The sequence below is a fragment of the Panthera uncia genome, chromosome X (assembly GCF_023721935.1).
Source record: "Panthera uncia isolate 11264 chromosome X, Puncia_PCG_1.0, whole genome shotgun sequence".
NCBI classification, from domain to species: Eukaryota; Metazoa; Chordata; class Mammalia; order Carnivora; family Felidae; genus Panthera; species Panthera uncia.
The window spans coordinates 109,928,187-109,942,552 of NC_064817.1; positions in this window are offsets into that span (position 1 = coordinate 109,928,187).

Here is a 14,366-nt window from a genome sequence, read left to right on the forward strand (position 1 = left end):
TCTCTCTCGCAAAAATAAAGAAAGAAACTTAAAAAGCAAAAAAGGTAGACTCTGATTCAGCAGGCCTGGGGTGAAGCCCAAGGTTCTGTATTTCTTGTAAGCCCCCAGGAGATGCCCGTGGTGCACCATGGACCACACACACCTTGAGAGGAAAGGAACTAAAAAGCAGTTCTCAATTGTGGTGCCATGGCACGCCGTGAGGTGCCGTAAGTAGTTTAGAACTAATTCCTCTCTCTAAAATCAAATTAGGGAAGATTCATTATTTTCCTTCTAACAGAGAGGTAGAGGGGACCAAGAGGACCCCACCTCACCGTGCATGCCCCAGGGAAAGGCAAGAGAAGTCCATCTTTCCACATGAGTGACCCTGTAGGGACTGGAGGGGCTGCCCTTGGAGGAGTGTTGGGGGAGGCAGAGGTAGGTGCCTCTCCCAGAGACATCACCTGCTCCCCAGGTAGTTACTGGCCTTAGAGGCACTGGGTAGTGTCTGGAAAGCTGTGTTAAGGGAACTGGAGGTGATGGGGGGGGCGGGGGGCTGGGCATGCTTCCGGGGTGGGCCAGGCCCAGCACTCCCACGGAGCACAGCCTGGGGTCTAGCTGGCTTCATGGCTCACTCAGAGCAGGGCCATCTGGGCTCCTCCCAGCACAGCACGCGCCCAGGTCCAGGAGGATGGAGAGGAGAAGTTGGGGCTTCAAAGAAAGAGCAGCGCATCTTCTGGCATCTTGGAAAGTGATCCCTAAGGACCCCCAGCCCTGGCTGTGCTAGCCCCGAGCACAGGGTAGTTGTCTATAGTACAGGTCGTGCCTCTGAAGGCCATCTATCACGTGTGGCAGCAGAGAAAGGCTATGGTCACAGGGCTAGGGCGTTAGGATGCAGTCCTTTGGAAAGGACATCCCGTCATCCCCCTAAGCTGAATTACAAGGACAGCATGAAGGGTGAGAAAAGAGATCGTAAGCTCTGGAAACAGAAGGGTGAGAGGGAACACGGGAGTGTGACCAGTCATTCTGGATTGCCCAGGCCGAGGGCTTGCTCAGAACGGAGGAATTTCAGCACAAAAGTCTGGACAGTCCCAGGCACACAGGGGAGGTTGATCACCCAAGCATCCGGCCTCCTTCTTCTGCCTTCCTCACAGTTCATGTTCTGGCACTACATAATTCCCTGCCCCTTCCAAACGTGTGGTATTCTCAGGAAAGTTCATGTTTTCGGTGCGGTTCTGGAACATCGTTGCTTATAGAAAGTTAGCCATGATCACCGCAACCGTGAGCACTTTTACACACACAGGGTGTAATTCCAGCTCCTGTACCTTTCTGCATCCCCCCAAAGGAGGAGGAAGAGCATGGAAGAGGAGAGGGATGGAGACACAAACAGGAGCTCTGATGTGGGCAGGAACACACTCATGAGTAGGAGCCTGCATTTTCAGAGGCTGCCTGTTCATCATATAAAGAAGCTGTGATCTGGGGCGCCTGGGTGGCGCAGTCGGTTAAGCGTCCGACTTCAGCCAGGTCACGATCTCGCGGTGAGTTCGAGCCCCGCATCAGGCTCTGGGCTGATGGCTCGGAGCCTGGAGCCTGTTTCCGATTCTGTGTCTCCCTCTCTCTCTGCCCCTCCCCTGTTCATGCTCTGTCTCTCTCTGTCCCAAAAATAAATAAAAAACGTGGAAAAAAAAACATTAAAAAAAAGAAGCTGTGATCTGTGATCATATAAATAAGCCCGATGGGACAGACAAGAGCAAACCACTCACCCAATCAACTGTCGACCTTGGGTCATCAGTGGGGGTGCAAAGTCCACACATCCTCTAAAGATAACTGATCAGACCTATCTCAGGAATCCCGGGCTTGGGTTTTTCTCACACCAGTTCATCGACAAAGGGAAATAGCAGAATAGGGGTCCCTCTTTCTTTGGGGTTTAATCTTCTTCTTGGGCTGCAGGGAACAAGATATAAAACTAAATTCAAATGAAACACTCATGTTTAGAACTCAGATGCTTTGATAAAATTTACTTATTTAAATTCAAGTTAGTTAACGTACAGTGGAGTATGGGTTTCAGGAGTAGAACCCAGGGATTCATCACTTACATATGCCACCCAGTGCCCCTCCCCACAAGTGCCCTCCTAACGCCCATCCCCCATTTAGCCCATCCCCCCCCCACCTCCCCTCCGGCAACCCTCAGTCTGTTCTCTGTATTTAGAGTCTCTTATGGTTTGCCTCCCTCTCTGTTTTTATCTTATTTTTCCTTCCCTTCCCCTATGTTCATCTGTTGTATTCCTTAAATTCCACATATGAATAAAATCATATGATATTTTGTCTGTCTCTGACTGACTTATTTCGCTTAGCGTAATACATTCTAGTTCTATCTACATTGTTGCAAATGGCAAAATTTCATTCTTTTTGACCCCTGAGTAGTATAGTATTCCTGTGTGTGTGTGTGTGTGTGTGTGTGTGTGTGTATGTGTGTGTGTGTATACACACATCTTCTTTATCCATTCATCAGTCCATGGACATTTGGGCTCTTTCCCATAATTTGGCTATTGTTGATAGTGCTGCTATAAACATGGGGGTGCCTGTGTCCCTTCAAGTCAGCGTTTTTTTTATTCTTTGTATAAATACCTAGTAGTGCAATTGCTGGGTCAAACAGTAGTTTTATTTTTAACTTTTTGAGTAAACTCCATACTGTTTCCCAGAGCGGCTGCACCAGTTTGCATTCCCACCAACAGTGCGAAAGGGAGAACCCGGATGCTTTAAAAGCACTAGGGATTATGGTCTGCAACTTGCCCAGAACCCAAAGAAAAATCTCTGGTCAGCTGTTAGATGGATTGCAATATGTGTTGAAAGCAAAAACTCTTAGTCTTGTGTTGTAGATGTGAGTTTCGGAAACAATTACATATGCGTAAATATTTTTTAAATATTTATTTATTTTTGAGAGGCAGACACAGAGAGAGACAGCGAATTCCAAGCAGGCTCCACACTGTCAGTGGCAGAGCATGATGCGGGGCCCAGAGTCACGAACCGCAAGATCACGACTTGAGCCAAAATCCAGAGTCGGATGCCTAACCGATTGAGTCACCCAGGCGCCCCTACATATATGTGAATATTAAACTTAGCTCTACACCTCCTATTTCTACTGAAGACAGAAAACTTAACCTTACCAATTCAGTGTAAACTCTGTCGTTTCTGGGTTATATCCTTTTTTCAGCCTGCTCTAAGTAAATACTTAGAAAATCCAGGATATCTTCTCCCCCGTTTTATTTCCTTCTTCCTGCCAGGTAGGCAGCAGGAGGTCTCATAGGGTCCTTCGATCAGTCTCAGTTCCAGGTTGGCATCTACTGTCCACGCGATTCCGCTTCCTGTTCTTTGTAGTCCTTTGGCAAATGACAGCCCGCTTCTTCCCCCTAAACTGAAAGACAAGGACAACACGGAGGTGGGGGAAAGACAGAGTGAGCTCTGCAAACAAGAAGAGCGAGAGGGAATGTAGTAGGATGACCAACCGTCCTGGTCTGTCCAGGCTGCGTGGACATTGCTACATCCACGGCTGAAGTGCCCAAGTCCCCCTCTAACACCTGATTGCCCTGGCCCCTGCAGATTCTGTATCGGCCTCGCTCTGACTGTGCAGCCCCCTCAAGTCCCCTGGTCTACTTTTAAGCACCATCCCAAAGCAACAAGAGCCAGGAGAACACGTCAGGCGACGTCTTTCTAACCATTCCGTACTGGCCTTGGCGTTAGCAAGGTGTGGTAGGGTGGAGGCCTATTTCCCTACTGGCCCCAGAATATGCCTTGATCAGAGGACAGAGGATGCCTCTGCCTGCTCAGATGGCAAAGAAAGAAGCAGAGAGGCTCCGAGAAAGGAAGCAAAGGGGCAGGTTGCTTAGCCTGCCTCTGGTCTGGCCAGAAAGAGTCTGGGTCATCCGGACCCGCTCACCAGAGAAGGATGGATCCCATGGACATCTAGCTACGCTGTAACATCCAGGGACCAACCGAGCTTTCTTCTTCCCCCGCCATCAACTAGTTATTTCTGTTATTTTCCCCTATCTTTCCAGTTAATATTGTGAGGCATCAGCTCATGTCAGTTATGTTGGCATTTCAAGGAAACACTCTTTCCCACAAGGCAGAAGCTCGTGTAAGGTGATCTTTACCCATTCTCCCAGAAGCTTTGATGACTGAAGTCCCCAAATAATCTCATTCGCAAAGGTTCTAATGATGACGGCATATTGCCCTTCCCATTAGTTTACAACCGCATACTGGTTTTTTTTTTAAAGAGATCCCTTCTCAGTGCAAAAGATAAAGCTTTTTGATCAAGTACGTACACATCTTAGGAAATGGATAGCTTTTTTTGACATGGAAATTATAATGCTGGACTTATTATAGGAGTAGCTGAAGGAAGCATGTGTTCAAAATTCTCCCAACAGCAATTCAGCCATATGTACAAAGAAGGCTTAAAAATGTGTTCATGCATATCCTTTGTTTCAATTGCACTTCTAGGAATTTATGGTAAAAAAGAAAGATATATGCACAAGACTGTACTCGGCATGTAGAAAGGTACAAAAAGAATGTCACTTCCACTCCAACAATGAGAAAACACTGGGTAATTTATAAGAACATAACATATCTTCAGCCCAACAGAAATCTGAAGTCACAGGGGAAGCAAGTAAAATGAGTTCCAGGGTGACTAAACCCTCTTAGAAAGGAGACACGTGATCTATTTCATCTTTGGCTAGCGGAGTGAAAAATGAGGCTGCCACACAAGTGGTGGCAGCTAACATTTTAGTGAATTCTTTTTTTTTTTTAAGTAGGCTCCACACCCAATATGGGGCTTGAACTCACGACCCCGAGATCAAGAGTCACGTGCTCTACTGACTGCACCAGCCAGGCACCCCATCTTTATGAATTCTTAAAAGCCAAATATGGGCTAGCATATTTGGAATAGCTAAGTTTGGGGGCGCCTGGGTGGCTCAGTTGGCTGAGCGTCCAACTCTTGATTTCAGCTCAGGTCATCATCCCAGGCCATGGAGCCTGCTTGGAATAGTCTGTCTGCCTGTCTCTCTCTCTCTCTCTCTTCTCTCCCTCTCTCTGCCCCTCTCCTCCACTTGTGTGTGCACTCTCTCTCTAAAATAATATATATATGGAATATATATGATATATATATATATATATATATATATATATATGGACTTGCTAAGTTGCAAATAGCTAAGAGCCATAGACATTAGGAGAGCCCACAGTCACTTCCACAGACCTCCACTGGGTGTTCACTAGAAAGACTTAAGGGAAGGCAGGAGACGGGGGAAAACTCCCTGGGGTAACTCAGGCACGCAGGAGGTGGTAGCTGCCGCTGGGGGACTAGTACAAAATCCCACCTGCTTCCCTAAACCTCCTCATTTACGAAGCAAAAGTATTAAGCCATTGGTGGAATGACAGCAAATCCTTTTGTTCCCATCCACGCTCCAAGCAGAAATCTATTGCTTTAGGACAAGAGATAGAAGCAAGAACCCTCTGTCCCTACAGGAGGGGCAGGATTCCATCCTGGGCTCAGGATCCTGCAAAGGTACCACGCATTGACCCATATCATCTAGGAGAAGGGAAAAGAACTCCCATACTAGACCAACCACAAAAACAAGGCACAGTTTGGCTGCCACAGGGAAGAAGGGCAAGGACACGGAGAGAAACCTACCCTTGAGACCCAAGTAAACAGCATTTGTCCAAGAAAGAAGCTGAACCAAAACAAAACCTTTCCACCCCTACCAAGAGCACAGCACTGAGTAACAAGCAATAGCAGTTTAGCAAGAATGTAGAGAAGCCAACCTCTGCAGGGTATGTGTATAACAACTAGTAATTTCCCCAGGGAGGGTAATAAAAACACTGAGGAAAACCCATCAGCACCCCAATCCCATTATAAGAACAAAGTAACGGCAACCAAAATCTGGAGGAACTCGAAGACTGTGGCGCATTTAAGGTAAAGGTAGCAACAAAACCCACCCCCCATGGAACAACCGACTAGAATGACTCATCTCCTAACGCTAATGGCCTAACATAAGAAGAGGCGGACTCATTGGTACATTGAATACCATCTCCCCCTATTGCCAATGTTCTGCTATCCATACTGCACAGAAATCAGTAAGAAATGATAAGAAACACACACACACAAAAACAAGTTAAACACACACAGGCACACACAGAATCAAGAGATGACATAATCAACACAACCAGATTCGGAGCTGAACCATTTGTTGGAATTTTAAATTTTTAAACAGGGACGTAAAAAACAAACAAACAGGGATTTTAGGGGCACCTGGGGTGGCTCAGTCAGTTGGGTGTCTGACTTTGACTCAGGTCATGATCTCACAGTTCATGGGTTCAAGCCTTGCACTGGGCTCTGAGCTGACAGCTCGGAGCCTGGAGCCTGCTTCGGATTCTGTGTCTCCCTCTCTCTCTCTGCCCCTCCTTCACTCATGCTGTCTGTCTGTCTCTCTCTCTCTCAAAAATGAATAAATGTTAAAATTTTGAAATAAATAAAAAAACAGGGACTTTAAAATAAATATTATTCATATTTTAAAGGCAGAAAGTATGCTACTAGACAGAAATTTCAGTATATGTAAATAATCAACAATGGAAGAAATGGTAAAAACTAAAGGAAACCTAAAATCTATTGTTTTCACATTTTAATTGTTTAAAAAAATTTTGTTAATGTTTATTTATTTTTGAGACAGAGAGAGACAGAGCATGAACGGGGGAGGGCCAGAGAGAGAGGGAGACACAGAATCTGAAGCGGGCTCCAGGCTCTGAGCTGCCAGCACAGAGCCCGACGCGGGGCTCGAACTCACGGACCGTGAGATCATGACCCGAGCCGAAGTCGGACGCTTAACCGACTGAGCCACCCAGGCGCCCCACATTTTAATTGTTTAAAAGAGAATTGATAACTTCACATTCTGAGTAACTTGGAGAAAGCATGGCCCATGCTCTTTCCCACTGAGATCAGTTATAAAATCTTGATAGAATGTGTGAGCTTCTATCGAGAGCTCTGAAAAGTAAATAGCAGGTAGATTGAAGCAGGAGATCGTAACTCAAAATATTACCAAGTGTGCAGTGAGTTTACCCTTTTCTACCTCCCCACTATCTTCCAGCCTAGACTTAATGCAGCCTAAAACCTGGAAGCGGGAATTGGCGTGGACAGAGAATGCTTCAGGAGACACCTTATAGCCACTGCTCCATGGGCAGGAAAGTAACTTGCTAATGCTCAAAGTGGAGGAAATCTACATTTAAAATTTTTTCTCCACCCTGTCACACTCCAGCCTTCAAGAAATCCTGGATCATGGGTTTGATATTCTGATCTACTCTCTCTCCGTGATCTCATTTGTCCTTTTGCTTCCCTGGGCAAGAAATCCCGGATCAGAGGAAGTAGCAATAACGAAAGCAGCAGCCGGGTCTGGTAAGAGGCAAAACCTCTTGAGGGAGAAGAACCAGTCTCTCCAATCAAAAGAGCTAAGATCCATAATGCATTGCTGTTCTTCCCCTGCGTTCTCCCACAGACCGCGGCAAGTGTGGACATGGGGAATGCACAGCAGCGTTAGGGTTAACACGGCCCCGGGTGTTGAGACAGAGGACCAAAATCGGGAGGCCCAGGGAAGCAAAAGGACGCATGAGATCACAGAGAGAGAGTAGATCAGAATATCAAACCCATGAGGTTGTTTATGAAATCATGAGCACGTGTGAATCTGACCCTAAACAGCATAATGTAACTGTGAGAACTGAAAGAAGGGAGAAGCCCCTCACTCGGGTCCCAGACTAGCCTCTGGGTGACGCAGATAGAGCAAAAATCACTCTGAAAGCGGAACAATGAAAACACAGGCCACAGAAGGCTGGTTGGAAGTGGTGTCCTAAACAACACAGTGTCGACTGCCTGCGAAAAAGCTAAAATGTGGATGTTCTCCATGTGATTTAAACAAAAGCCAGAATCTCATAATATGGTATTTAAAAAAAATTTTTTTGATGTTTATTTATTTTTGAGAGAGAGACAGAGCACAAGCCGGGGCGGGGGGGTGGGGGGGCGGCGGAGAGTGAGAGAGAGATCGATCCAGAATCTGAAGCAGGCTCCAGATTCTGAGCTGTCAGCACAGAGCCCGACGCAGGTCTTGAACTCAAGAACCTCAAGATCATGACCTGAGCTGAAGTCAGACGTTTCACCGACTGAGCCACCCAGGCGCCCCCTCATAATATGGTATTTAAAACACCCAATATAGGGGCACCTGGGTGGCTCAGTTGGTTGAGCATTCAACTTTGGCTCAGGTCATGATCTCACAGTTTGTGAGTTCGAGCCCTGCGTCGGGCTCTATGCTGACAGCTCAGAGCCTGGAGCCTGCTTCAGATTCTGGGTCTCCCTCTGTTTCTCTGCCCCTTCCCCACTTGTGCTCTGTCTCTGTCCCTCTCAAAAATAAATAAACATAAAAAAATTCAAATAAAGAAATAAAAATAAAACACCCAATATAAAATCCAAAATGACTAAACATATAAAGAACCAGGAAAATGTAAATTTTAGAACTGAAAAATACAATAACTAAAATAAAACACAGACTGGCTGGGCTCCGTAGCAGAATGGAGAGAACAGAGAAAAAAATCAGCGAAATTGAAGATAAGTCAATATAAATCATCTACTCTGAAAAACAAAGAGAAAAAAATAAATTCAAAAACAGAGCCTCAGGCACGCAGAAACAAAACCAAAGGCTTAACAGTTTTGTCACTGAGATCTCAGAAAGGAGAAGAGAGGGCTGTGCTGAACAAATATTTGAAGAAATTTTGACGAAAAACTTCCCCAACGTGGTGCTGTTTTCTTCTAGCCTCCGTGGGTTCCGATGAGAAATCTCTCGCTGCAATTGTTTTCTCCCTATAATCAAGGTGTCATTTTTCTCTCGCTGCTTTAAAGATTTTTCCATTGCCTTTATTTTACAAAGTTTAATCATCATGTTTGTTCAAGTTTTTTTAATCTGTTCTTTGCCACATTCGGGGAGTTTCCGGCCTTTACTCTTTAAGTACTTTTTCAGCTCTGTTTTCTTGTTTTATCTCCCTCAGGACTCTTACTATATTAATGTTAGATATTTTGCTATAATTCTACAGGTTCCTGAGGCTCTACTCAATTTTTTTTCAATTTTCTTTTTTGTTGTTCCAGCTGCCTGATTCTTTCCTCCACCCCCCCCCACCCCACCGTTTTGTTGTTGAACCCATGCACAGTTTTCTAGTTCAGTTGTGTTTTCAGTTGTACAAGTTACATTTTGTTCTTCTTTGCATCCTGTCTACATTTGTTAAGGCTTTCTATTTCTTTGCTGTGGTTTTTTATTTTTTCACTTTTTTTAAGTGTATTTGTAATTGCTCCTTTACATAATTTTTTAAACTTTTTTTTACTGTTTATTTTTGAGAGAGAGAGAGAGAGAGAGAGAGAGAGACAGAGCATGAGCAGGGGAGGGGCAGAGAGAGAGGGAGACACAGAATCCGAAGCAGGCTCCAGGCTCTAAGCTGTCAGCACAGAGCCCGACGGCGGGGCTCGAATTCACAAACCATGAGATCATGATCTGAGCCGAAGTCAGGTGCTTAACGGACTGAGCCACCCGGGCGCACCTCTCCTTTATGTAATTTTTATGATGGCTGCCTTTAAATCTTTGTCAGATAATTCTCACACCTAAGTCATCTAGATAATCTCTTGATTATCTTTTTTCATTCAGTTTGAGATCTTCCTGGGCTTGTTGTGTGTCATTTTCTATTGAAGCTTGGGGAATTCAGTAGGTTGAGCTTCCAAGTCCTGATTTCAGCTCAGGTCATGATCCCAAGGGTCGTGGAACTGAGCCCCACATCAATGCTTGGGATTCCCTCTCTCTCTCTCTCTCTCTCTCTCAAAAAAAAAAAAAAAATTAAAAAAAAGAAATTTGGGGAATATTGTGTTGCGAAACTCTGAATCTAATTCATTTAAAGCTTAGTTTTCTTTCTCTGGCAGGATGAGGGTCCAACGGTCTTACCGCTGAGAAGTGGGGTGAGAAATCCAAGTTTCCCACTTGGCCTCCACTGACAGTCACTTAATTGGTCCCTGGCCTGAAGGGGCAGGAGTTCCTGTTATTGCACCCAAATGACCTTCACTGACACCATGAGGTGGGGGCTCATCACTAGCTGCCAGGAATGAAAGTTGGGCTTCTCAGACACTGACTTGGTGGCAGTACCGGGTCACCTTGTCATATCTGCAAACGTGGAACTCCAGGCTCCCCACCCTGTCTGTACTGGTATTAGTGGGAGCAGGGCCACTATGGCAATGGGATGAAGCGTAGCAGAAGTATCATAAAGAGTCTGTCCTGCTAGGCTGCCTCTTTCCCAGTCCTGTGGCTGGAGAGAATGTGCTTTATTTATTAAATGTTTATCTATTTATTTTGAGAGTGACAGCGTGTGTGCAAGTGAGCAGGAGAGGGGCAGAGGGACAGGGAGAGAGAGAATCCCAAGCAGGCTCTATGCTCAGCACAGAGCCTGACACAGGGCTCCATCTCACGACAGCGAGACCACGACCTGAGCCGAAATCAAGAATCAGATGCTCAACTGACTGAGCCACCCAGGCACCCTGAGAACACGCTTTCATTAGGGTGGCTTCTTCTCCTTCCTCTTCCTCTTCCTCTTCTTCCTTTTCTTATTCTTCCTTTTCTGCTTCCTCCTCCTCCTTCTTCTTCCTCCTCCTCCTCCTTCTTCTCTCTTTTTTTGGGGGGGAGGGGGGAGGGGTGGGGAGGAAGGGGGCTGTGCCCATTGCTGTTTCTGTGTCGCTGACTTCTTCAGCTCCAAGTCCGGGACCTAGGAGCAAAATGAAACCCAGGGAACTCAGCACCATGTTGCACCTCAGACCCCGAGGTCCCTCGACAGTTTGCATTCTTCTCCGTGTTTCAAAATCTTTTTATATTTGTTAGATAACTTCCAGGGCTTTTGGTTGCACTTAGCAGAAAAGAAGAAAAAGTACGTCTACTCCATCTTCTTTGAAGTGGAAGTCCTCCAAAAATATTTAAGGAATTAAAATGATACAAAGTGTGTTCTCTGGATAAAAAATAAATAAACTACAAGTCAATAACAGAAAGACATCTGGAATACCCTCAAATATTTGGAAATTAAGAGATACACTTCCTTTTTTTAAAGTTTATTTATTCTCAGAGAGAGAGAGAAAGGGACAGCATGAGTGGAGGAGGGACAGAGAGAGAGAGAGAGAGAGAGAGAGAGAGACAATCCCAAGCAGGCTCCGTACTGTGAGCACAGAGCCCAACATGGCAGAGCTCGATGTCACGAACCACGAGATCATGACCTGAGCTGAAATCAAAAGTGGGACACTTAACCCACTGAGCCACCCAGGCACCTCAAGGTACGCTTCTAAATAACTTATGAAACAATACAGAAGTCACAAGGAGAATCAGAAAACAATTTGAGTTGAATAAAAATAAAACATACTTTAGTCAAACTTTGTTACATGCAGCTAAACCAGTGTGGACAGGGGGCTTTTACAGCAGTCGATGCATAAATTAGAAAAAAGCATAAGTCTCAAATCAACAATCTGAGCTGCCACCTCAAAAACTAGAAAGAGTACAGGAAATTAAACCCTAAACAAACAAAACGAAGGAAATAATAAAGAGAAGACAAAATTAAGAAAAAAAAACACCACACACAAAAAAATCAATGAAACTAAATTTGGTTTCTTTGAAAAGATCAGTAAAACTGATGCACCCACGAAAAAAGAGGAGACACAAATTATCAACATCCCAAATAAGACTAGTGATATAACTATAGTTTGTAAAGATATTTAGAAGATATTAAGGCCATTTTATGAACAACTTTGTGCCAATACATTTGGTAACCTTATGAAACTGAAATGTACACTGAGAAACAAAACCACTAAAGTTACTCCGGAAAAGGAGATCACCTGCGTAGCCTTATGACTTACATTAAAGAAACAGAATTTATAGTCAAAACATTCCCACAAACAAAGCCCCAATCCTCAGGTTAAAAACCTCCCCAAAGAAAACAATTGAGCCAAAAGAAGAAGGAATAGTTAACAACTCAGAGCTTATGGGGCCATCTTTATCCTAATACCAAACCGAAGACATTACAAGAAAGAAAGAAAGAAAAAAAAAACTAGAGAACAATAACCCTTCTGAATACAGATATGAAAAAACCTTAACAAGATATTGGCATATTTAATCTAACAATATATAAAAAGAATAATATAATATACCCAAGTACAGTTTAACCCAAGAATGTAGTCGGTTCAAAACTTTGTCAAAGACCAATAAAGCAATTCATTATAATAAATTAAAAAAATTTTTTAAATTTTCTCACTCCGTGCCACAAAAATATTTGACAAGATTCAACACACACTCACGTTAAAAACTCTCCAGAAACAAGAATAAAAGAGAAATTCCTAACATTGATGAAAAGCATCTATAAAAAACTACAGCCAGCAGATATTCTCTAGAATAAGACAGAGATGTCCACTCTTACCTCTCTTATTCAACACTGTGCTGGAGATCCTAGCTACAAATAAAATAGAAGAAAATACTTTTCCTACTGTCAAATCAAAAGCTATTTGAAAGGGATAACACTACCTTCATTCTTAAAAGACATGATTGTTTCTGTGGAAAATGTCAATGTACTATAAAGCTTCTAGAACAGGGGTGCCTGGGTGGCTCAGTCGGTTAAGAGGCTGATCTTGGCCCAGGTCATGACATCATGGTTTGTGAGTTTGAGCCTGGCATTGGGCTCCATGCTGATGGTGTGGAACCTGCTTGGGATTCTCTCTCTCTCCCTCTCTCTCTCTGCCCCTGCCCCCACTCGCATTTGGATGCTCTCTCTGTCAAAATAAATAAACTTTTTTTAAAAAAGCCTTTAAAAAATTCTAGAACAAATGAGTTGATCAAAGTCATAGGATATAACGTCTACTATATACAAAAATCAGTTGTATTTCTATATGTTAGCAACAAACAATTGGAACTGAAATTTATTTATTTATTTGGAACTGAAATTTAAAATGAAGCATTGCTTTTTACGATACCACCAAAAGGATAAAATAGTTATGTATAATCTAACAAAATACATGCAAGATCTGTATCCTGAAAAAATATCTACATTGCAGCATTGTTTTTAATAGATATACACCACAAGCTAGATAGAACGCCAATAATAGACGACTGGATGAATAATGCAGGGTTCTTTCAAACAGAGGAACGCTTTCAATCACTTAAAAAGATATTGCCGATTATTATTTATCAAAAGGTGTTTTAAGTATTTATGTTTTTTAAAAGTTTAAACCAGCATCCGCAGTAATATTTTGTTTCAAACTACACCCGTGTGTGCAGAAGAACGAACTGCAACACACAGCAAGATTTAAAGAACAAATACCTCTGAGTGACAGACTGTTTAAATTTTTATATCTACTTTATCCGCTCCTCTTCACTTGTATACATAGCTAATGTAATAAAAAATAATAAATATTTTCAGACATTAAATTTGGTCTCCGTTGGCACTCTTGTATGGTTAAGAAGGAATGTTAGGGGGCGATATGCATGTAAAATCTTTCTGAATTTCTCTTCACCCTTACCATCTTCATCGGAGTAGCTCTCTAGGTAAATGTGGCCTCAACCTTAACCTTACCATATTGAGATTTGGAAGTTCAATTTGACCTTCATATTTTCAACATTCTGGAATTTCAATGGCATTTCCTATTTCCTTAAGATACTTGGAGAGACACTGATATTTTTGAGATATGCTGATATTTTGACATTCGTATACCATTTTGCATTTTTGAGTTTCCTTTATTTTAGACCTGTTGCATTGGGCGTGACGTGACACTTCGCTAATTCCAAGATTAGTTTTCATCAAACAATAGTTTAAATGATCACATTTCTATTTGCATTCAAAAATATCATGTAAGTATTCACATCACGTGTACATTTAATGCAGATACTGCTGAGGCAAATAATTTCTGTTTTACTTGTACGGTCTGTATTGGAAAAAAATCACTATTTTACATCTTGAATGATTATGTTAAAATGTTCCTCAGCAGAAATCAGATCCTGAATTGTCAACAAAGTCTTCTGCCTGATATATATATTTTTTGCAGGTCAGCACCCACTGGTCAGTCACTGGATTTGAAGAACTCTGGCCCATAATATGAATTCTAGCATATGATTATGGAATTGAGTAAAAACACTGGGAACTGACTTAACTGTGACGCATCTACAACATACAGCATATGGCACTTCAGAGAACAGGGTGCTTCGATTCCAAATCCTGGCTTACTGGCCAGGGATCTTGGGGAAGTTACTTCGTCTCTCTCTTGGCCTGTATTTCCTCCCTTGTAAAATCGGGACAATGCC